Genomic DNA, 25,268 nt, shown 5'->3' with positions numbered 1-25,268 from the left:
TGCTAAATGGCATCTATCAAACAGTGTTGTATACCCCAAGCTGTTTGATACGCCAAAAAGTAGGACTCTTTGTCCATTTTCCAGGAACAATTAAATTGCAGAAATTAGGTAACTGTAGGAGACCTTCCTTCCCATTGCTAACTTTCCCCGGGACTGGAAGGTCAGAGGAGAGGCGTTGGGGGACATAGAAGCCTTCCTGGAGGAGGGGGATTTCCAACTGGCCCTTCGAGGATGGACAGCTCTCGCTGAGTGAGGAGAGGTGGACATCTTGGGCAGTGTGAGCAGAGGACAGGGCGGCATGATAGGAGAGTGGAGTGAAGATTTGAGGGCACTGAAACTAGGGGTCCAGATTACAGGCTGAGGGGATCTTATACTGTCCCTTCATTTTGGGGGTATGTGAGAAAGAGTTGATTGGTGGTGAGCGTGATGAAGCGAGGACGGGCCCGCCACTGTCTTTCAGCTTTCCCTGTCCCTGTAGCTGGTGGGGTTAGCCTCCCTGCATCTCAGCGGCTTCCTGGAGCCGGCTACCTGTGGGCGGGAGGGAGGAGTAGTCTCCACTTTGCTCTTGGCAGCCTACAAGATTGATGTAATCCGGACTTGGCTGTCCCTCTCCCAGCTGCTGGGCCTTCCCCTTGCAGGCGCCAAGTCTGAGCTGTCTGAAACATGAGGCGGGGCGGAGAGGAGACCGGTCTGGTCCTGAACTTGTCACTGCTTGGGAGAATAGGGAACTTGGACGAGTCCATTCCCTTTGCTAGGCCTCAGTTTCCCCACTTGTAAAGTGAGGGTGTTGGTGAGAATTTGCATGGTTTCATGAGGCTTTCCAAGTTGTACTGTGTGCTGGGGGCTCTCAGACAACCGGCCTTTGTTGGTTCTGCCCTGCCAGGGGGAGTTAGCAGAGTCTCTTGAGAGCTCTGGTGTAGCCTGGCTAATGTGGCTCAGTGGATTGAGCATTGTCCCATAGACTGAGAAGTCCCGGTTCGATTCCCAGTCAGGGCACCTGCCCGGGTTGTGGGCTCAATTTCCAGTGGGGGGTGTGCAGGAGGCAGCTGATCCATGTTTCTCTCTCACATTGATGTTTCTATCTCTCTCTCCCTTCCCCTCTCTCTCTAAAAAAAATCAATAAAAACATATTTAAAAAAAAGAGTGCTGGTATAGGTGCTAGGACTCCATGTCCTTAGCTGGGGGTGGCAGGGGCTAACATATTATATAGACCGTGACATAACATGAAGAGATGTTTTGATGCCCTCTGATCCCTGACCAGTCAGCTTGGAAGCCTGTGGCTCGGACTGCAAAGACAGATTTTCTGACTCTGGCCTGTTTTTGGTAAACTGGCAAAAGCTACATAGTCACTGTTCAGGGGGTACAGGCCTTAGTGGCTGGTGCTGCTATGGCAGCAGAGGGGCAGGCTGCCTGGGGAAGCTGGGTGGGCCAGGGTGGTGGGCTGGGGTTGGTCCTGGGGCTTTCATGGGAATGATGGGGTGCCAGGACGATGCGAGGCAGGCTAGTTTTGCCCATGTGGTCGAGATTTATGTGGGCTGGATCTGGTTCTATTCCTGGATCCAGTCCTTGTCTTCACTTCCCCTCCATTGTGAGCAACAGAGTTTCTTGTTTATTTTTCCTTCCCATTTCCACCTTGGCCATCTGTCTCTCGTGTTTGTTATTGGCCTCAAGCTTGAGGGACTCTGGGCAGATTGGTACAAGTTTGTTCCCATCTGGGGAGGGCACGTGGCTGACCTCCCACCTCCTGGGTTGTTTCGGGCATCCTTTCCATATCTTCTTCAGTACCTGAATGTCTTTCCTGAACTGTATCTGGTTCTAGAGGCTAGGATTTAGGTCCAAGGAGGATTCTGTTTCTGCTCTTGTTTTCAGTTTCTGTGGTGACTGTATCTACTAAAACCTTGAGCAAAACACATGGCCTCACACCCAGAGAGAGCCTGAGAGTGGAATCCAGTGTTTGAAACGCAATGTTTGAAATCACTGCTATTTGGGAAAATCTAGGCAGGATGATTTGCCTAAGCTGAGTGGATACCCTCCTGCCGAGAGCCTCCTGGTTTCCCCAACACCACAGGTAGGAAGATTCCATGGGGGTGGGTATTGGACTTACTTAGAAGACATGACTTTGTCTCCTTAAAGGCAAGATCTTGCACCTATAAGTGCAGGCCTTAGGCCAGAGCAGGACAGCAGGTAGACCAGCCAAGTGTGGGCTCTGTTTCTCTGCCTGGTGAGTGGTACCCTCTGCTAGTCACCTTCCTTACTCGCTTAAGCACTAGGAGGATTTGGTAAGAGTATTTTGAAAGCTCATGAAAATCCTCATCTGAAAAGAACTACAGGGGTTAAAGGAATTAATGTTTCAAAGGAAAGAGAGAGCAGTCATCACTGATTTTGGCCCCGAAGCCAAGACTGTGAGGTCAAAGAACAACCGGTGGCTACTGAAAGGGCAGGTGCGGCTCTCGGGGTTATAGGGTCCTTGGGTTGTATCTCTGGCTGACTCAGGAGGTGGTTCTGCACATGCTCATTGCTGTTGTGTGTGTGCCCCAGAGCCTGTGAGAAAGCCCATGTGATCGTGGTGACAAGAGCTGAGGGGATGACACACCTAACCAGCCAGCAGATTCTGCGGAGGTTCTACAGAGACCCCCACCTCCACCCCATGCTGTGGGGGCACTAACAGCTTCGAAAGTCCGCATCCCACTAAGGAGTTCAAAATCCTCAACACTTGCCCTGGCCAGTTTGGTGCAGTGGTTAGAGCATGGGCCTGAGGACTGAAGGGTCGTGGTTTCAATTTCCAGCCAAGGGCACATACCTGAATTGCAGGGCCGATCCGCGGCCTTGGTCGGGGTTGTGTGGTAGGCAACCAATGGATGTGTCTCTCTCATACTGATGTTTCTCTCTCTTGCTCTCTCTCTCTCCCTCTCTCCCTTCCACTCTATCTAAAAAAAAAAAAAAAAAAAAAAAAGTCAATGCCAAAATATCCTTGGGTGAAGATTAACAACAACAAAATCTTCAACACTCTACTGGTCTAAACAGAGCTTTTACATCCAGGCAAAGGTATCTGTATGAGGCAAGGCATGGATGATGATGATGATGACTTTCTAGAAAATGAACCCCCCTATTGAATGAATGGTTCTAAGCATTGATTGTCAAAGCTGCTATTATCACAAAGAGAGAGACAGTCAGACTGCATGTACTCCTGATGGAAGCACGCAGCACCACCTATGGAGTTTTGCCACAAACAAACCTGAAGCTGATCCAGCCTCTACATCCAACTACCAATTTATAGAGGACAAGCGACATGTTAAACAACACTATGGGGGTGCTGTCGGCAAAATCCAGACCATGGGAAACTTTGCAGATCAAAAGTATATTCAGTAAATGAAGTGTGTGTGTGTGTGTGTGTGTGTGTGTGTGTGTGTGTGTGAGAGAGAGAGAGAGAGAGAGAGAGAGAGAGAGAGAGAGAGAATGAAAGAGAGGCAGGCAGAGAGAGGAGGAGAAGAAAGAGGAGGAGAAGGGAGCAAAACCTAGACATTAAAAGAGACCTATGCAATGTATGAACTTTATTTGGAGATTTGGCAAAATAAACTGCAAAAAACCTTTGTGACACAATAGAGGAAATATTAGCACCAACTGAATATTGATGATATTAAAGAACTATTGTTGTTTTTAAAAGCATGATAGGGTTCTTACCTTATAGACATACATATTGAAATATTACAGATTATTTGCTTCAAGATAACCCAGTGGAGGGGGGAGTAGATAGGAATGTAGATGAAATAAGATGTTTATGAGTTGATCATTGCTGAAGTTAAAAAAATTGTTTTTAATGAGATTTGACAAAAATTTTTATGGAACTGCTTGATCCTAGGTTGATTCAAAAACCGTATTGTATGGACATTTCTCTCAGTCTTGGTGTTACAGGAATTATTGAAATATTTATAAACCAAATGAACTTCAATGCATTATAACATATAATAGGACTATTTTCTGGGTTGGCACAAAGTAGTAGTAATAATAGTAATATCTATAGAGACTCATGTGACTAGTGTGATTAGATGCTGTCTTTAGTCCCTTTGATCAGTTCGTGTAATCCTCATAAAGTTCTATAAGGAAGATACTATTATCAACCTCAGTTTTTATTTATTATTATTATTACTTTTAAAATCTTTTATTGGTGTTAATCCTCACACAAGGATATTTTTCCATTGATATTTAGATAGAGTGAAAGGGAGGGAGGGAGAGACAGAGAGAGAGAAACATCAATGTGAGACGTTGCCTCCTGCAATCACCCTAACCGGGGCTGGGGATTAAACCTGCAACCCAGGTATGTGCCCTTGGCCAGGAATTGAACCCGAGAGCCTTTGGTCCACAAGCTGATGATCTAACCACTAAGCCAAACTGGCCAGGGCTCCAGCTTAGTCTTATTAATGCACTTTTATTTTGGAATAATTTTAGAAGTTTGAAGGCTATGGATCTACTACTCCAGTTACCTCATTTACACTGAGGAAACTAAGGCCCGGAGAGGATGACTTTTTTTTCTTCTTCTCAGTTTTTAGTATTTTTAATCAGTTAGAAAAGTTTGGGAGGAGGTTAAAAAAATAAATCAGGCCCTGGCTGGTTTGGCTCAGCCGTTAGAGCATCGGCCCACAGACTTAAGGGTCATGGATTTGATTCCTGGCAAGGGCATAGACCTGGGTTTCGGGTTCAATCTTGGCACTGGTCAGGGTTGTGTGGGAGGCAACCAGTTGATGTGTGTCTCTCTCACATTGATGTTTCTCTCTCTCTCTCTCTCCCCCTCCCTTCCACTCTGTCTAAAAACCAATGGAAAAATATCCTCAGGTGAAGATTTAGTTTTTTTGTTTTTTGTTTTTTAATTTATTTTAATCCTCAACCGAGGACATTTTTCCATTTTTTGTTCAGATAGAGTGGGAGGGGGGAGAGAGAGAGAGAAACATCGATGTGAAAGGGACACATCGAGTGGCTGCCTCCTGCATGACCCAACCAGGGCCGGGGACAAACTGCAACCGAGGTACATGCCCTTAGCGGGAACCGAACCTGGGTCTCTCTGGACCGCAGGCTGACACTCTAACCATTGAACCAAATTGGCCAGGGCTCAGGTGAGGATTTAGAAAAAACAAAACTAAATCAGCATTTCTCAGGTAGACCATCATGGGTCAAGTTTCAAGGTTCTCAATTTCTCATCATGATGGAAATATCTATGCTCAGTCTACTTGCTCATCCCACCCCTCGGAGCTGGGACAAGGGGGCAGCTGCTCACTTGAGCCCCTCATCTGTCCCCAGTGCCCACGTGGTCCACATCTCCGCGGGCTGAGGTGGTCCACCAGCAGGGGCCCTCTGTACAGGCAGGGGTCCAGGGTGCCCAGGGGCCAGCGTGATCACTTGGCACTAACTAGACAATTCTCTGTTACAGAGACCCAGAACTCTAAGAAACGGTGCTTTAGAGATGAGATGGTAGGCAGTAGGTTTATTGTGGGGCAAAGGCACCCTGATTCTTGCCAAATAGTGCCAACTGCGTCTGTGTGAGACTTATGCGTGTCGTTTCATGAGTTTGTGTGGCCTTTTGCAGTTCACAGAGTGTGTTCACTTCCACCATCGTGTTTGGGCCTCATGGCAGCCTCACACAGGCAGGGATCACCTTCATTTTACAGAAGAGGAAATGGAGGCTGAGAGAGTTTATGACTTATCTGAAGCATACTGGTTGTTTTGAGGGAGCTGGCACCAGAATTTAGGTCATCTGACCCCTGGGGTCACACATCTCAGCAGTAGATGAGTGACTCTAGGGGACCAGGATGAGGACTCTGCCTGTTCAGATCTATCCTAAAAGTCTACAGTCGTCTGTGATTGAGGTAGAAAGGAACCTTCAGGGCCCAGCTGGAGACCTTTCTTTGGATGAAACAAATAATAAGTAGAAACTCAGGTTGATTTCTCTCTTATGGCCAAGTTCCCAGCAAACTCTGGTGATGTTCAGGATAGATCAGACTTGACTCTTCTTGGCTTTCAAAGTGAACAGATCCTGTCCGTCTATCTCATCATCTCTCTCTAGACTTCTGACTCAGTTTCCCACTAGTCTTGATGAGATCATCATGGTTAAGAGTAAGGCTCTGGAGCCATTCCCTGTGGGTTCAAATCCCAGCTTTGCCCCTTCTTAGCTGTGTAACTGGAGAATTACTTCTCTTCAGTAGCCTCAGGTATAAATAGAGGGTAATAATGATACCTCCCTTATAGGGTTGTTAAGAGGACTCAGTAAATTAATACATTTTATTTTATTCGTTTTCTTTTTTATTGCCCACAATCTTTTAAAAAAATAGAATAGACCTGGCCATTTTTCTCAGTGGTTAGAGCATCGGCCCATGGAACAATAAGTAACAGGTTCAGTTCTGGTCAAGGGCATGTGCCTTGGTTGTGGTTTGTCCCCAGCCCTGGTCAGGGTTGTGTGGGAGGCAACCAGTTGATGTGTCCCTCTCACATTGATGTTTCTCTCTCTCCCTCCCTCTCACTCTATCTGAAGATAAATAGAAAAATATCCTCAGGTAAGGATTAAAAAAAAAAGAAAAATATAATATAGTTAATATATAATATTATAGCCCTGGCCAGTTTGGCTCAGCGGTTAGAGCGTCGGCCTGTGGTCCGGAGAGACCCGGGTTCGGTTCCCGCTAAGGGCGCATGCTTCGGTTGCAGTTTGTCCCCGGCCCTGGTTGGTTGTGCGGGTGGCAGCCACTCGATGTGTCCCTTCACGTCGATGTTTCTCTCTCTCTCTCCCTCTCCCTTCCTCTCTCTCCCTCCCACTCTATCTGTACAAAAATGGAAAAATATCCTCGGGTGAGGATAAAAAAAAATATATATATATATATTTATATATATATAATATTATATTAGTTTCAGGTATACAACATAGTTATTCAACATTAATATACCTAACAAAATGATCACCACACTAAGTCTAGTACCCATCTGTCATCATACAAGGTTATTACGGTATTGTTGACTATGTTCCCTATGCTGGACGTTACATCCCTGTGATTTATTTTATAATTGGAAGTTTGTACCTCTTATTCCCCTTCACTTTTTTGGCCTTTCCCCCTACCCTCTTACCCTCTGGCAAATATCAATTTGTTCTCCATGTCTATAAGACTGTGTCTGTTTTGTATTGTTTGTTTATTTGTTTGTTTTTTTTGTTTTTTTTTAATCCTCACCTGAGGATATTTTTCCATTTATCTTCAGATAGAGTGGGAGGGAGGGAGGAAGGAAGGGGGAAGGGAGTAAGGGAGAGAGAGAGAAAGAGAAAGAGAAAAACATAAATTTGAGAGAGACACATTGATTGGCTGCCTCCCGCACGACCACGACCAGGGCCTGGGATGAACCGCAACCAAGGTATGTTCCCTTGACCAGAGTCAAAACCAAGACTCTTTGGTCCTAGGGCTGCCGCTCCAATGTCTGAGCCAAATTGGCCAGGGCATTTGTTTTGTTTTTTAAGATTCACATGTAAGTGAAATTACATGGCATTTATCCTTCTGTCTGACGTTAGGTCCATCCATGTTGTTGCAAAAATGGCAAGATATTCTTTTTTTATGGCTGAGCAAATTCTATTATCTATATGTATATATGTATATCTATGTGTATATGTATATTATCTATATCTATATCTGCATTTGATTGAATTAGTGTTTTTGTTTTCTTCAGATAGATACCTAGAGGTGGAATTGCTAGGTCATATGGTAATTCTATTTTTAATTTTTTGAGGAACTTCCAAACTGTTTTCCATAGTGGCTGCACCAATTTGTAATTTCCCCAACTGTGCACAAAGGTTCCCTTTTATCTTACCAACACTGTTATTTGTTCTTTTTGATGATCGCCATTCTGACAGGTGTGAGGTGGCAGCTCATTGTGGCTTTGATTTGCATTTTCCTGATGATCGGTGACGCTGAGCATCTTCTTATGGTGTGTTGGACCTGCTTGCCCTCTTTGGAGAAATGTCTTTTCAGGCCCTTGGCCTATTTTTTAATCAAATTGTTGTTGTTGTTTTATGAGTTAATACATTTTAGAATGGTGTCTAGAGTATGGAAAGAAATGTTAGCTATTTTATAAATGGTGAAAAGTCTTTGCAATTAGAATAAAATATGACTGTAATATAATGAGTGATTGTTGTTGAGGAGAAAGAGGCAGGTTAAAAGAAAACAAGAGCTATCAGGAACCTAGTTTATATTTTTAGGGGTCGGAGCTCAGTTTCTCATACCAATGGCTCAGTTTATAGGTCTCCCCAGTGAGAGCGGAAAAGACATCTGCCAGTTGGTTATCTATCAATGAATTAAAACGTTTATTGATAATTATCTGCAAGTGACTGTGCTGTGAAAGACACAATAATAAACAGAAGAAACTTTAAGACTTTTCAAGATCTGTTATTTAAAAAATTTTTTTTGGATCAAAGCACATCTACAGGATATTGTTCATTACCAGGGCAGGTAAAGCTGATTTGTTTTCCCAACAAAAAAGCCCAAATAAAACAAAGAATTTCTGATACATTTCCATTTAATATAAACACTTAAAAAATCAAACCATAGGCCCTGGCCAGTTTGGCTCAGTGGTTAGAGTGTTGGCCTGCAGTCCAGAGAAACCCGGGTTCAGTTCCCACTAAGGGCATGTACCTCCGTTGCAGTTTGTCCCTGGCCCTGGTTGGGTTGTGCGGGTGGCAACACTCGGTCCCTTTCACGTCGATGTTTCTCTCTCTCTCTCTCCCTCCCACTCTACCTGAACAGAAAAATAGAAAAATGTCCTCGGGTGAGGATTAAAAAAAAAATCAAACCATAGCATCCTTTTCTCCAAACACTGTGTTTAATCTGTGTTGAGCTGCAGCATCCCCACCAGATGTGGATCCAGATGTGGAAGCTGATTGACCTTGGCTTCTCCTCTGTAATAGGAGTCAGTAACACCTGTCCCCAGGGGCCTCCCAGGGATTTGATGAGTATGAAATAAGAGATCTCACGTGAACCCATCTGGTAAATCATAAAGCTCCTCTTTGAGAGTTACTTATTTTTCACAGAAGGAGTCACTCATTTATTTGTGTTGTATTGCCTTTTCCAAGGTATGTAAACAATCTTATAGATCCAGATTTTCAGCAAGAAGAGCCAGAACCAAAGAAAATTTGGAGTGAATTTTTTGGGTACCCAGGGTTCCATTAAGTAATGGATCGGGGGCTTGCTTTGTATAATATTTTCTAAAACAGGGCTTCTCAAACTTCAATATGTACTTGAATCACCTGGGCATCGTGTTAACATGCAGATTCTGATGCAGAAGTGCTGGGGTGGGGTCTGAGATTCCGCTTTTCTAACAAGCTCCCAGGTGAAGTCAAGGCTGTTGGTCCAAGGACCGCACTTTGTGGAACAGTGTTCTCAGGGGTGCTATGTCCAGTGGTGGGGACAGGAAAGGAAATGCAGAGCAGGCGGGAGAGAAGGAGAATTCCAGGAAGGTTATGTTGGGAGCTGTGATTGCAACTCAGTGCCCCCACTTCCTTCCCATCGCCATCTGGTGGGAAGAGGCTGTGGTCTTCCTGGGCTGTGTACTTGCTCCGACTTCTAGAGGGAGAACATGTACATTGTGAGTGTCTGGGGAAGGAGGAGGAAGGAAGGAGATTGCACCATCGTGTATGGCAACTGTCTTCTCTCGGTGACAAGCTGCATTTCCCCACGGCTGAACAATGATCTAGAGATAGCAGATGAGCTGCGAAGTTCCTGCTTTCAGCATTAGTGGGGACACGCAGCAGAATCCAGTGCAGACCCGAGCTTAAAAAAATTGCTTTTGCCAGTGGCGGAGGTGGTTGAATAGTGTTGACTTAAGTGTTCCCAATAAGGGAAGGACTGAGGAGTAAGCAGTCAGAGGGTGCTCCCATCCCTTCATTTTACATTCCCCTGATACCTCTGTCATCCCGTTCCCCGTTTACCGACACTGGGTGCCCTGGCGCTGCCTGCCAGCAGCCCAAAGGCTGCCACTGCGGGGCCCATCTTGTTCTTCTCCCTGAGAACCTCGGCTCTCCCCACCTCCAGCATTAGTTCTTCTTCTCCTCTTACATCAAAATGTCCTTTTTCTCTTCCGCATAGCTGGATTTTGCTAGTTGGTAGGAGCAGTCTAATTCAACTAATTCATATTAACATATACATGACTGCCAATCCAACTAGCTGCTAGTTATTTGTATTTCATGAGTTGTGACATACCATACATGGGTTCCTCCCTGTTTCTCTCCCTCCAGTCAGAGCCTAAGCCTTGGGGGAACCTGAGGCTCTGTAGAGGTCTCTTCTGCTGTAGATGGCGATACCTAGAGTCTGGGTGTGGGCGGGGCTGCGGGATAAAATCCAGGTACACGTGGTGCAGGTGTCTGTTGTAGAGGTAGAAGGGAGAAAGGTTCCTTCTGCCTCTACAGCAGGCCCCGGGAAAAGCAGGAGGCTGTGACAGGCTGTGATGTCAGGGGAGTGTGCTGTAGCTGTGTTTCACATTGAGTCCTATGGTACCAACTTAGGTAGTATGTGTGTGTGTGTGTGTGTGTGTAGTAATTAGACATGTGCCTTGTATTTCTCCCCTTTCCACAAAGCATCTGTGCTTTTGTATATTTTGTACATTAGAACTTCCATGTGAGATTTATTTGAAACAAGCATTCTTCAGTACGATAAGGCTTAAAAGAGGCTGCCTCTGGCAAGTAGAACTAGGACAGGGGGCTGTTGATTCCACTAAAAGGACCTCTGTGCAATTTCATTTTATTTATGTTCATGTCTATTACTGTGCTAAAAATGTTAAAAGTAAATAACGCCAAGAAAAGGAGCTATACTACTAGAAAAACGTTGGAAATCCTTGCCAAATCCAAGACAGAATAGATGTTGTCCATCCTGGGGTCTCGGGCTGCTATAAGCTGCTCTGTGACCTTGGGCAAGCTGCTCTGAGTGTTTCTTCAAGTGTGAAAAGCATCCTTCCTCTCCCCTGCGGTTTGACGTTATAATTCTGTGAGAAGCAGCTGTTGGCAGCTGTGGGGGCTCGACTGCCCCTCCCACTCCCTGCAGTGCCTGGAAAGACTTGGGTCTGACACCTTGCCTGACCCCCAGCCCCAGCGTGCTCAGATCATTCCTGGCTGGAGAGGAAGGGGGATTTGACCAGGGGACCTTGTGTCTGACTCACCATTGGGGTCCATGGGGAAATGCCTCCCGGGACGCAGAGGGACTGGGGGTCTCTGGCAGAGTGCACGTGCAGTGTCCCTGCGCTGAGCTGGGTCTGTGAGCGCTGCTGTGAACCCTGTGAGCTTAGGTGTCCGGGGGCAAAGAGAAGTCTACAAAACAGCTCTGTCCTCAAAGAGGGGTACACGGAATATCTAGTTTAGGAAAGAGATTTGCGATGGTGACCTCTTCAAATGCTTGGTGGTTCTTATCTGAATGAGAGACTGCCTATTGTCCATTTCTGTGTTCCAAGTGCCTACACTCAGGATTCATGTATTGAGCTCACACTCACTGGGCACTTGGAGATGCCAAAAGCTCAACAGTGAGTAAGATAGTGCCGACCCTGCCTTTTGGGAGTTTTCTACCCCGGATGGGGGACCCAGGCAAGCAGACAGTCAGAATAGTCTGGGGTGGTAAGAGCTGTGATGGACGTAGAGTTTGCACACAGAGGGCACCTGTTGTTATGGGCATGGCAAGCGCAGCCGCTCCTGGCCGGGCTTCTTGGCAAGTCCCCTGGTCTGCTCTGGGGGTCTGCTCTGGGGGTGGGCAGAGACCCAGGGACCTCGGCAGAAATCTCTGCTTATCTGGGGACCTTCCTCTGTGCATATCCAGGCCTTGCCAGCCAGACCCAGCCTCTGTCCGAAGACCCTGCAGAGTCCCTGCACTGGAGGAAGTGGTGTGGTGGCAGGAGGCCCAAGGAGACAGTCTGTCCCCTGGCTGTCCTGGGCCCTGATGTGTTGAGACACAGCCTGGCTTCTCACTCTGGAAGGAAAGCTGGGACCTGCCAGTTCCAGATAAGGCAGGAATGTGTGAGGGCCAATGACTGCTCTGTGGGCCTGTTTCTCTGAGGGTGGCGGTGGTTTTCTGGGTTACTGAGGGGCAGGAAAGGGCAAGCATGGGTGAAAACACTTGCCCTGAGCCTTGATATTCAGTCCAGTATTCACCCTTCATTACATCCTCAGCTCTAAGGATATGTGTGCTGAGTGTTCTCACAGTTCTCTAAAATTTGTCCACGGTCCTGAGCGTATAATTTTCATGTCACAGGTGAGGAAACGGAAGCCCAGAGAGCTGACAGTAAAACCATACCGATGGGTGTTTATCACGTCCAGGTGCTCTCTGGGCAGTACATGCGTCGATGCATTTAATCCTCATCACAGCCTCTGAGGCGGTTGTCATCCCATCTAACTGATGAGAAACAGAGGCACAGAAAAGTGAAACTCACTCAAAGTCCTAGAACCAGCTAGCAACAGACCTGGGCTGGGGTTACCCTGGGGTCCTGCCCAGATCTGAGCCCCCTGGACCCCCAGAGTACTGCTGATTGACCTCTGCCCCTGTGATTCCGATGTGAACCATGTGGGCGAGGACAAGGCCACCCTGAGGCAGCTCTTGAGGGCGGCCTGCTGGGTGGGCTTCTAGAGGGAAGAGGTCATGTTCAAAGCCGGGGTCCATTCCAGATTACAGTCCGGGTAAACCCAGAAAACATAAGTTGTGATGGATGTGACACATACCTTTCCTGCGTCCTGCAATTAGGCTGGAAGGAAACAGGGCAGGCAGAGCCAAATCCTGTAATGACTTAGAACAGAGCGAGAGGAACCAGGAAGGAGTGGCAGCCCTGAGGGTGCCCGGGAGCTGCTAATTGGGGCTGGTGATGACAGAGCGGTGGCACAGCTGCGCTCTGAGCCCGTGCCCAGTGAGGCCCTGGCTTCTGCTGGGGAGATGGGGCTGTGGGAGCAGAGCTGGGAGGGGAATCTGCTTCTGAGAGGACTTGGACCTATTCTCTTTCCCCCGCCCCAACCTCCGGGCTTCTGGGCACAGGGAGGCTGGGTGTGGATCTGAAATCAAATCCCTTTCAGGGTGGGGATGAGGGAATGGGCCACCAGTGAGCATGGGGGAGGGGGGACACTATTTTATTCTGATGGGAAACACCTTCTGCTCTGCAGTAAGTCATTGGCCATTGGGATAGACTGTAAATTGGTGTCTGGGTGGCCCTGCCTTGGACAGCACCTTGAGCAGTTTGGCCTCCTTTAGCCATCGGTGAAAAGGGTGAGGTTCTGGCTTTGCAGGCGTGCTCGCTGCTGCCTCTCTTTCTTTGTGCCATGGTGGTGACAACACAGAACCCTGGCTAGTGAGTTTCTCCTCTCTGAGGAGTTGAGGCAGCATACAGTAAAAGGCACAGATCATTTGAAAATAAAAGAGAAGATCAAAAGCCACTTACCCTCCAAAAGATTATGATTTCTTTAATCTGTGGTAAGACCTGGATACCTGTGTTTTGAACAAGCTCCCAGATGATTCTGTTCACCCCCAAGTTGGAGAACCACTAGTGTGAAGGAAGGAGGAAGGGAATACATCTAGGAGCTAGGCCATCGTGGTGGTTGTTATTGGCTACCAAGGGCAAAAGGGAAGCAAGATAGACTATGCCATTTTCATGATCTGAAATGAGGAGTGATATTTGATCAGGGTAGACAGACATCATCATGGTATTGATTTCTGAAAGAAAGCCATTACCTGTGTCCTGTTTCAAAAAACACTTAACAACATAATGGGTAATTTGGAGGTAGGGGAGTTGCTTTGCATCCCCAAAGGGGTCTGTTGTGCTGGTCACCCCTGTAGCTGACCCACTCTGGCAGCACCAGACGCACTCTGCAGCAGGACCTGCTCAGCCTCAGTTGCTGTCCCTTCCTGCAATCAGCCAGCAGAAGGGACATTGTCAAGAGGAAGAGTGAGGGGACTGGAGGAAGGGATTGGGCATGGGGTTGAGGGATGATGGTAGTTCTGGGGCCTGTGCAGTAAGTTTGAAGGTATAAACTGAATTGAGTGCTTAGGTGACCACAGTGTCACCAAGCCACAAGGCATTCCCCTTCAGAGTGCTCCTGAGGCGCAACAGTCGGGTGATTAAACTGACAGGCAGGAGGAGAGAGAGGTAAAGTGAAAAAACTGGTTAACACCATTTGATGCTGACAAGACCTAAAGCTCCTTTACAGTACAATCAGGGCAAAGATTTGTAACATACATGACAAAGGTTAATATCACATAAATATAAAGAGCTATTATGAACAATAAGAAAAAGGCAAATAACACCTCAAAAGAAAAATTAACAAAGCATATATTGGTAGGCACTTCAAATTACCAACAAATATAGGAGAAAATGTTTATTCTGACTTATATTTAACTACAAGTTAATTAATTCATGTTAAAACAGCAATGAGTTATCATCTTTCAAGTATCTGTATGGTAAAGCTGGAAAAGTATTGAGCCAACATTTGATGAAGTGTGTGGGGGTAGGAAATAGGGAGGCTGATGATATTTACGGCTGTCAGGAGTATCAATGGGATCATCTTTCTGGAGGATAATTTGTCAAGTAAAAAAGTGTACATAATTATGTACATAATTTTTTTTACCAAGGTATCCTATTTCTGGAATTTATCTTAAGGAAAGATAATCAGAGATGTACACAGAGATTTATACATAAGGGTATTTATCATTGTGTTAATGATATAAAGAATAGAAGTAATATAAATATCCAACATTAAGAATTTGCTTTAAAAAACATGGTTTATCTGTATGGTGGGGTATTATTTCAAATTAGGTAGTAAAATAATTTTTAATTATGTGGGACATACATTAAGTAGAGAATTAAAAAAGCAGTTTCCAAAATGGTATATATGCTATCATCCCAATTACATTAAAAAGAAAAAAAGAACAAACAAAGAAGCTATAGTATGCACCGAAAAAAAAAAAAAAAAATCGAAGAGAGCAGACACCAAAATGATAACCAGGTTATCTAAGAAAGCTTCCTCTTTGTACTTTTTTCTTTCCTTTGTTCTTTTAATGTACATGCTCCTTTTGTAATAAAAAAAATATCAAGAATGTGTTCTTTCTAAAGCAAGTCTGCCAGGGAAGTTCTGCTGCAGTGAGGGCTGCCCTGGGTGACAGCCCCTTCAGCACCCTTCCTGCTGCCTCAGTTTGGATCTTTATTTCCACAAACAGTGGCTGAATACCTGCTCACTGCTCAGTGCTGAGCTGCTCTGTGAGAGTTATAAAGATGACGGGACGGTACTTACTCTCCAGGCTCTTAGGGGCTGGTTGGTGGTTAAGGGCTAAGGAGGATACCCAGGTCACTTCTTACAGAAATACCTTTAGTGTTGGGTATTTTCAGCATTTTTCTGAATGTGAAGATGGTACAGGGGTATCTTGAGAGTACCTGAGATCTGATTTCCTTGCCCAAAGCTCTGGCCTTCTTCTCTCTTTGGAAATTTAGTTTGTTAATACATGACTGATAAATCTCAGTAGCCTGAGCCCATGGCTGGGCCCTATGAATGAAAAACCCAGAAATCACTCTGTACGTCTCATATTGATAGATATGTGTGACATACTGACCTGCATCAGAGATTCCTAAGAGGGTGAGCTGGGATGGGGGCAGGGGTGGGATCTGTAAGAGGCATCTTGATCCCACCATTCACTTTTTGGATATGGCTACTGAGGCCCCAAGAGAGAAGGGGACTTGGACATTGGTGATGGATCCCAGGCTCCTGTCCCTGTGCTGTGTGCCCACAGTGTGTGGTCTTCCTCATTCACAGCCCTGTATGTTTGAGAAAGGTGATCTGTGGCATTGTTGAGTAATGGCAAGGAAACCAACTTGAGATAAAAAAACTCATAGAAATTCTGAGAAACAGAGAACATCCATCCTAGGATGGAGAGTTGAATATATCAATGAAGAAGTTGTTACAAGAATATCTCAGACATTAAGATCCAAGTGTGGAGAAGAGAATTGACCAGAAGAAATAATAGTTTATGATTTGTACACACACCCACATTCACAAACACAGGCTCACACAGTCCTGTCGATTTGGTGTGAATTTCAGGGAAGTGGAAAGACCTTTTTATCTCCCAGTAGTTCCTCTACTTGCCCAGTGTGTGCCTAAACTCGTCACCATTAAAGCCCCTCTTGGTCAAGGATGCTGTTACAATGTGAACGTGTCACTTTGGAATGAGGTCAGGTTACCCTTGGGAATCCATGGCCACTTTATGTGAATGATGGAAAGGATCCCATGGGGATGTGGGCCAGAGGGAGGTGCAAAGCTCACAGGAGACAGGCTGGTACAGAACTCTGCACTGGAGGGGAGGGGCTGGCAAGTGGGGAGGGAGGTATTATAGGAGATAAAGTGTTCACTTTCCCACATTGTGATGGATGACCCTGTACCTCCACAGCAAGAGCAGAACCTCAGCCATCCTGGATTTTTCGGTCTTCTCTAGGCAGTCCCTTTCTGGCTCTGTAGCACGAGCTCATGCTTCAGGCCTCACCTGTAGGTCCAACCTCCTGGGCTTTGCCTAGGCTGCGAAGGCCAATTGGCTTCATGATTGGGGGTGATGAGAAGGCTGTCTGACCCAACTGAGCATTACTGACTACATGACCCCTTGCTCTCCCCCTCTCTCCTCCCCACAGAGAGGCAGGGAAGGGCAAGTTCAGCTTCCTGATGTAGTTCCTCAAGAAGTGGCCACTGCACAGGGAGGAAGTGAGGTACAGAGGCGGTGACTCGGGGCCTCCACAGAACAGAGCATTTGTGTATCACTCCCCGCCTCTCCAGCTGCAGCAAGCAGTCTCCCCTTGCCTGTCTGAATCTAGCTTTTTCTTCCAGGCCTGGTTCAAATCCCACAGGGCTCCAAGAGGCTCCCCCTGACTCCCCACAGCACTTGCCCTTCCCTCCCCTGACCTGCGGCAGCACCTACGTTTGCCCACTCACTTGACCCCAAGGCAGAGATTCCTACACCTCCAGAACATATTTCTCTTTCTATTAGTGTTTGTCTGATCTCCCCAGGTGACTGTACGCCCTTCAAGTTGTGGGGTGGGTCCTGTTTACAGCACTTAGCTCATTGGTTGAAAATGCAAGGTGGAGGATACATTAGTGAACAAATAGATTGATGAATGGACGCTGGGTGGATGGGGGTGGGGGTGGTATCCTCTGAGCCCAACACCTCGACAGTAACCTACATCACGTCAGTGTCTAGAATCTAGTCTCTAGACTATGGGAAATACCGGAGGACTCTGAGCTCTATTTTTAGTGAAATCTTTTCTCTATATAACTAAGTCCAACTTAAATCGAGCCTAATTTATTACAGGCATTGGACTTGTGAGCTCACGTTCATTTGACAACAGCATAAAAATGTGCTTATACTAAAAATAGATTCTGAAAAGTAATTGTACCTCAGCCCGACTTGGCTTTGCTCAACGCTTCCTTCCGTTTTATGCTTTAGGAGGTCTTTCTGGCTTGGAAAAAAAAAAAAAAGGTCAGAGGAAGGAAGTTAGTCTGCAGGACCAGGGAATTACATGAGCTAACCTGTGGAAGCAGCTGCCATGGGCCTACACAGGCAACACCTGTGACTTTGTGGACAGGGGCCATTTATGGGTCAGGGGTCAGCTCCCGGGAGACTTCTGGTTCCTGATGCTTATCCTAAACGTATCCCTTACTGTTGACGCTGAGCTTGGCTTGGTCAGAGTGACCTCTTAAAATACTAGATAATAATTTTGAGAATCATCAGTGTTTTCTGTTTCTCTTTTCTTTTCCTTTTTCATTTAGTTTGAAACTGCTTTGGGATCATCGAAGAGCATGCTTCCATGCTATAGAGCATACTTCTCAAATGGTGTTCCCTGGAGTTCTTGGGGTTCCATGGAGTCCTTGTACACATCATGGGGGTGAGCTCTGAGTAGATAGGCTCTGAGTGCCTCTCCCCAAAAAGAAGCACCGTTTTTCATCTGGTTTACATATTGGACTTCTCTTTAAGATTTATTGGAGAGAGGGTTTCACACCACAAATAAATTGAAAAACCATTGTCAGGAGACTAGAGAGGCATTGACAGCATGGTCAAAGGAGAGACAGGTTCATTAGACAGCGGGTTCTAGTCACTAGCTGGGGGAAGGCTGTCTGAACGGCTGTGGGCGCTCTGTGTTTGCAGACCTTGGGCTGACGTTTCTGCTGCTCCTGTCTCCACTCGCCGCTGCTGGCCTGGCTGCTGCCCCTGTGTGCCTCTCACTCTGCTTGTCCGCCCAGTGCCCGATGCACTGCCCGCCTGGCTTTTCATAAACGTTTGCTCCTTACCCTCATCTCTCTGGCCTGGGATCCTGAGCCACATCCTGCTCTGACTTTTGGTAACTTGATATTTCTTCACCCGATTTTGGCTTCTTCCTGGATACCTAGTACCTCATTTGCTCTGGACCTCGGGTAACTGTGTCCGAGGTGTTTTCTGCCTTCCTGGATCCTGGCACCACCTAGGGACCCTGCTTTTCAACCGCCATAGTCCTCCCCAGCACTATCTATTTTTAAGCTGGGATCTGAGGTTGGGGTTCATTGAGGCTGAATGAGGTTCAGGAATATACTGGGATTGGAGGATGGAGACCAGGATCCAGATGCGGTGGTCAGTAGATGGAGAGAAAGAATAATGCGTGTTCATGGAGAAATTATAGTTTGCATAATGCTTTCACATACCTGTCTCATGTCAGTCTCATCACAGCCTGGTGAGACTGGGATATTCTTATAACTGTGTCACTACATACAAGGGAACTGAGGCTCAGAGTTATGTGATTTACTAAAAGTAGCAGAGCTGGAAATAGAACTTGGATCTTTTGACTCTAAATCCTGGACTTGGATATAGGAGAGCAGAAACAAGTTGTTTACTAAGGCAGTCAGGGGAAGGATCTTATTCATGGGAACTGGAAGTGGCCTGGCTAGGGGTTGGATATGTTAGAAAGGGGAAGGAGATGAGCCACAGAGGCCCCACCGTCAAGCCTGGCCAGGCAGAGGAGTGAGGAGGGGGCTTGGTGACACCATCCCCAGACAGGCTGTTGCTGTGGGGTCGGGGTGTGGGTCTTCTGGGCAAGCCAGTCTGGTTCCTGCTGACTGTAGGTTTGAGCAGCTCCTTTTCATGCCTTTGAAACATGTTAACTGTAGATCTCAACCCCCAACTGTCGAGCTGCACCTGGGATGATCTTGACTGGAAGCTTCTAAGCATTATCCCTGCCTATGGCCCTGAAAACTTGCAGAGTAATTCCAGAGGAATCTGCTCATTGTTCTCCAGGGTGAGAAGGGGAACTGCGTTGACTACTGGGGGAAGTAGGAGGAACCTGGTCTCCACATCCTTCTGCCTTGGAAGACTTCCCATTTGATACCCCTCCCCTCACACAGCATCTCATCCCTAGGTTTGCATTCTGTGTAGCTCTGCCTCATCTCTTCCTTGATAAACAGTGACTTTGGAGAAAGTTACTAAAGTCATGGCCAAGAAAGGAAATGAGTTGGGCCCATCCTATTCACAGACCTTACGAAACACCTGTAGCAGCCAGTCCTTGGGGGGGGGGGGGGGGCTGCCAGAATACATCTGCTTGACTGTGGCTCCCCATGGCAGGTGGCAGGTGGGGGCCAGTGGGTAATAGGAGTGGTCTGCTTTGAATTCTCAAAACCAATGATAAAATCAAATAAATGTCAATCTGCTTTTAAAAAAATAATAATACTTATGTTTCATATATATACACATATATGTATGTATATACATATAATATGTTTCTATTGATTTCAGAGAAAGGAAGGGAGAGGAGAGAGAGATGGAAACATTGATGAGACAGAAACATCAGTCTGCTGCCTCCTGCACACACCCTACTGGGGATCGAGCCTGCAACCCAGGCACGTGCCCTGGATAGAACCAGCAACCTCCTGGTGCATGGGACGATGCTCCAACTACTGATCCACACTGTCCAGGCAATGTCATCTGTTTTTTTATTATCACCATGCCCTGGAAAATTTAAACAAGTGACAAAATGCTCCTCCCTTCTGGGGCAGGCCTCTCTCCTCATTGCTCGATACACCACTGCTGGTTAGTTACCTCAAGATCTCGCTGGAAATGGAGTCAGTAGACATGGTTTAGGCCCTAGTCCTGCAGTCAGACCCTGCTACCTGGCCCAACTAACAAGTCCCTTCACCTCCCTGAACCTCAGTTTTCTGATCTATAAAATGGAACTACCTGTAAATATTAATAGAATAAATATAAAATTATTAAAAGCTGGGTGTAAGTGCTACAATGTCCACATTGCTATACAAAATCCAAATGGGGCGAGATTTGGGTCATGTCTGGTTTATTCCCATTTGGCAGTGAAGAATTTGGGGGCAATTGAACCAGGCTCTTCGATGAAGCTTAGGAGCTGCTGCTGGAGACACCAACACCATTTCTGGAGCTGAGGAGCTGTTCTAAGTTTACTCCTTATCATCTGGTTCCAGGGTAGACACCAGGAGACCCTCGCAGGGTGCCACCCTGGGCCCTGCCTAGTTCTGGAATGAGGCCCATCTGCCTGCTATGTCCTCTCAGGGTGCTGAGTGAAGAGGGGTGTGTTGCTGACATCATTGCAGGAGAGCCTGCTGGCAGAAGCAGGGAAGATAGTTCCTGGGACTTGTAGATTTACCCAGAGCCCTCCTATGTGCCTTTGCGAGCCAGCCTCAGGCACAGAGTTTTGCCCACCTACACCGCTTGCCTTTGTGCAGCGCTGGATGGTAAAGTCCTTTCTCAGGCGTTATCTCGGGATTTCCCCACCAACCCTGTGAGGTGTGCAGGCCAGGTTTTCTCATCCTTATCTGACAAGGGAGGAAACGGAGTTGGAGAGGCTACCCAGGGCCGTGGCCAGTTAGTGGTAAGACTGTGACTAGGACACCAGCCCAGATATAGGAGTTTGGCGAGTGAAGGGAAAACCCTCATTTCTATTCAGAGTTGTCACAGGCTCTTTGGTGTTTTCTAAGAGGAAGCTTTCTGAGGTGGGAGGACCTCAGGTGGCAGGTGGAGAAACAGGATTCGAGAAGGCAGTTCCTTGTCCAAGCCCACGAAGCTTTGATGGCAGACCAGGACCAGGAATCAGACCTCCTGACTACCAGGAATTCTTTGCACATTAGACTGTGGGTTAGGTATTGACTGTTGCCATCAGGGGAGGGAGGACATGCATCAATGTTTCATCAGTCCCATAATTTTTAAATTAGTGTTGGAAATGATCTCCATTAAAGATTGGATAGCTCCCTCTGTTCCCTCTTTGGATGATGCCCTGACCTAACCTTAGAGGGGTCCTCACTGTCACCCCTTCCCCCCATAATCTAGCTGGGTGACTTCTGCACCGTGGGGCCTGAACGTCTGGCTTTGGAGCCTTTCTGATGAGCAGGCAATGACCCGTCACTGTCACTGATTGCACCTGTCCATGAATCTGCTGGTGCTGTCTGGCCTCAGGTCTGACCTTTGTGTGTCTACTCTGGGTACAGTGACCAGGGCAGGCCTGAATGCAAATTTACACTCCTGTTATCCCCAAAGCCCAGGGTAATTTTCTATCTTGCTTCGCAAATAAATATTAGGGCAGTTAGATTGCAGACCCCTCCAGCAAAAATTGTGCTGGTGGGAAAGACCACACTCCCTTCTGTTTCCCTTTCTCCCTCCCTCAAAGAACTCCGGGAGAAGGGAAGGAAAAGGACAAGGAATAATAATGTGAGTAATGGCTGTGTAGTGTCTTCTTCTGGAGAGGGGAGGTGATCAGAGAACAACTGTAAGTCAATGTTTCTCAGCCCGGGCTGCACATCAGTCATCGGGCAGCTTTTAAGTAGAGTAAGTCCTCACTTAATGTCAGCGACAGATTCTGCAACTGTGAACAAAACAACGTGTAAAGAAGACAATTTACCATAGGCTAATGAACATAAACGAGTTAAATTTCAATAGCATCTCATCGTTTGTTATAGTAAAATGACAGTATTCAAGGACCTACTGTATCTCTATTCCCAGACTGCAGCCCAGACCCAGGAGATCAGAATCTCTGGAGATGGGATCCAGGCACCAGTAGTTTTAAATTCCCCACAAGATTCCAAGGTCAGCCAGAGCTGAGAACCACTGCTCTAAAAATGAAAAGAATTGGCAAATTGCTTAGAGCAGAGATACTCCCACAGCTGGCTGTGCACTGGAATCATCCAGGGGGTGGGGGGCTTTTAAAATTACACTGATTCCCTGGCCACACATTGCAGACAGTTTAAATCGGTGACTTCTGTGTCTAATGCCCGTTAGCCTTTACGTGAGCCACAAGCTCATAGTCATAATAGCCACCATTTATTAGTGCTGACTGTGGGCCAGCATGACAGATATCTCCAGTTTTTACAATTCCCTTCTACAGAGGAGGAAACTGAAACTCAGAGCAGGTAGCCTCTTGCGCCAGGTGACAGTGTGAGTTCCTGAACCAGACCTGTCTGACCTTAAAGTCTGCTCTCACTACCCAAAGCCTCATGGCCTGGGGGCTGGCCCTAGTGGGACATATTCTCTCCTCTTTCCAGTAACCGCCCAAGGAGAGAGGAAAACCAGCAAGTGGCCTTGGCTCTCCAGGGGCTCCCCAGGGGAGGCTGCGTGGAGGACCCCACCCCATGAAGAGAGGGGAGATGAGCGCTGCTGCCTGGTATTTGACCCCACGGTGGTCACCCCCTCTCAAAATGCCTCCATGTGGTGGGAGGAAGGTGCCTGCATGGCAGGCCTGGCCCCTAGTCACCTCTTATGCCGCAGCTGCTCTCACAAAGAGAAAACTCAACCAGGAAGAGCAAACACTCTTTTGGTTTTTGAGAGCTGGAGGAATTTTTCAGGCACACAATATAGAAAATGCCTTTGTGTCTGTCATAAGAACAGGGGCAGCTACACCAAGGTCACCTGAAATGTTTATTTCTGCTTTATAAAAACCCCGTGCCTTCACCTCTGTGCTCTGTAAGCTTATACAAATTGCTTCAAATCCTTAAGCCTTAGTTTCTCATCAGTCAACTGGAAAGAGGGAGCTCGGTCTGCCCGCAGGACTGCCGGGCCCTTGAGGTATCAGAGAGAGGAGAGGAGCGTAGCCATCCTGACGCTGAGACTCACAGCTGCCTGGACTGGAAGCTTCGTCAAGTGTTTGCTGGCACCCACTAATGGACCCGATGTCCCTGAGGCCCAGAGTGGTTCCAAGTCACCAGCTGTGTTAGAGGTCTTGCTGAATGTGGTCACTCCGTCTTTGGGAGGACTGGCTTCACTCCACCTACGTCAGCCGGGTGTCTGGACAGACATCAGTGGACAATGTAATATCATTCCGGCTCCACTAAGCCTTCCCTGCCCACCCCGGCCCCAGGTTCCTCTCCCTCCCCAGAGCTCTCTCTGTACCTGTTGTCTGGGCCTTTGGTCCCAGGCCTTACTCAGCACAGAGCCTGGCACAGAGTGACACTCAGGCAGCATTGGGTGAATGGAGGATGTGTATCTGGTGACATCTCTAAGGTGGTTGCCACAGCATGTTGGCATATTTATTCCTTGCTCACTCTACTTGACTTTTTTTTTTTTTGTCACTTACGTTTATTTTGACAGTTGCCTCACTGAGTATTATTCTAGTAATGGTATGGTTCAGATGTGATACTCTTTTCTGAGGTTCAGGCAAATCTTCAGAGCATTTCATTGTGTAGCTCTTACCCAGAGCACTAAGAGAGTTCATTATAAGTGTAGAGTCTGGTGGCCCCTTATTAAGCCATTAAGCTTAGCCCAAGACTTGCTGAGTTCTGTCTCAAGCCGTGGGCATTGTGGTGGCAAGGAAACACGGGGCACTGGTGGAAAATGGTGGAAGGGAAATGGGAAGACTCCCTGGAGGGGTGGCCAGCGGGCAGTCCCAGGGACTCAGAGCTGCCCCCACTGGTGGCCTGGGTGGGATGGAGAAGCAGAGCGGCTGCCCTCCCTGTGGGGTGGGAGCACTCAGGGCAGCGGGCTCAGGGCCGCCTGCTGCTCTGGCATGCACACCACTTTGTGGTCGCTGTCTTGGTCCACAGAGTGACGGATTTCCAGGCCCAGCTCTGACTCCTTTATCTTAGAGGCTTTGTGGACAGTGGGCTTGGTGCCCATCCCTGGGGCTTGGTTTTGCCATTAACTCTGTGATGGCCTCAGGAGAATGACTGGACTTCTGTACCTCAGTTTCCAAACATTCTACAACTCTGGTCCCAGTGGCCCTCGCACCGTGATGACTACCACTGCAGTTGTTGACAGTGTGAGGCTGCCTGCACCCCCAGGATCCCTGCCAGCCCAGCCTGCAGAGCCTCTGGCCCCATTACACATTACGTGAAGCTATTGTCTAGCTGCTTGGCTCATGTCAGGTAATTGAGGTTTAATTTGTTGGGAGGGGGATGGGAGCAAAGGGGCAAAAATTAGGCTATAGTGGCGTTTGTCACTCACCTCACAATTCCAAACAGACAAATCGGTACTTCTATCCAGATATGGGAGGCTCAGCTGGATGATTGTTACCATTAGTATTTTGAACATGCTGGTCTTTTTTTGGTTTTAATCCTCCCCCAAGGTTATGTTTTTAGTGATTGGAGAGAGAAAGAGAAAGAGAGAAAACTTGACGTGAGAGAGAAACATCGATCGGTTGCCTCCCATCAGTTGCAGCAACCAGACCGAAGCCGACTGGGAATCGAACCTGCAACCTTTTTGGTGTATAGGATGATGCTCCAACTGACTGGGCCACCCAGCCAAGGGCATGCCGGTCTTATTTGTTTTATTTATTTATTTGATCCTCACCTGAGGATATTTTTCCACTGATTTGCTATTTATTTATTTAAATATGTTTTTATTGATTTTTTTAGAGATAGAGGAAGGGAGAGAGAAATAGAAACACCAATGTGAGAGAGAAACATCGATCAGCTACCTCCTGCATGCCCCCCCACTTGGGTTCGAGCCCACAACCCAGGCATGTGCCCTGGCTGGGAATCAAACTGGGACCTCTCAGTCCATGGGATGACACTCAATCCACTGACACACCGGCTGGGGTCCATTGATGTTTTTAGATAGAGTGGAAGGGAGGGAGGTAGAGAGAGAGAGAGAGAAACATCAATGTGAGAGAGACACATCGATTGGTTGCTTCCTGCACAACCCTGATGAAGGCCAGGGATAGAACCTGCAACGCAAGTACATGCCCTTGACTGGGAATTGAACCTGTGATCCTTTGGCACAGGCTGACACTCTAACCATTGAACCACACCAGCCAGGGCATGCTGGTCTTTTTTGTTTTTGCTT

The 25,268-nt window shown here is 47.1% G+C and overlaps 1 protein-coding gene across 15 annotated transcripts in view; it reads left to right on the top strand.

The window, feature by feature from the left end:
- Window positions 1-25,268, top strand: part of DAPK2 (death associated protein kinase 2) — a 118,641-nt gene that overhangs the window by 40,081 nt on the left and 53,292 nt on the right. The window contains exon 3 of one of the 15 annotated variants that reach the window (XM_036244596.1): window positions 24,201-24,349. The exons of 11 other annotated variants lie outside the window; for them this stretch is intronic. The gene's annotated coding sequence lies outside the window, so the exon portion shown is untranslated. Of the gene's footprint in view, window positions 1-1,880; window positions 2,069-24,170; window positions 24,350-25,268 lie in introns of those variants that run through there. 3 more of the 15 variants (XM_036244586.1, XM_036244577.1, XM_036244609.1) reach the window with 3 other exon arrangements.

Source organism: Molossus molossus, unplaced genomic scaffold, assembly GCF_014108415.1.
Source record: "Molossus molossus isolate mMolMol1 unplaced genomic scaffold, mMolMol1.p scaffold_m16_p_1, whole genome shotgun sequence".
Classification (NCBI taxonomy): Eukaryota; Metazoa; Chordata; class Mammalia; order Chiroptera; family Molossidae; genus Molossus; species Molossus molossus.
This window is presented reverse-complemented; position numbering and strand designations above follow the sequence as displayed.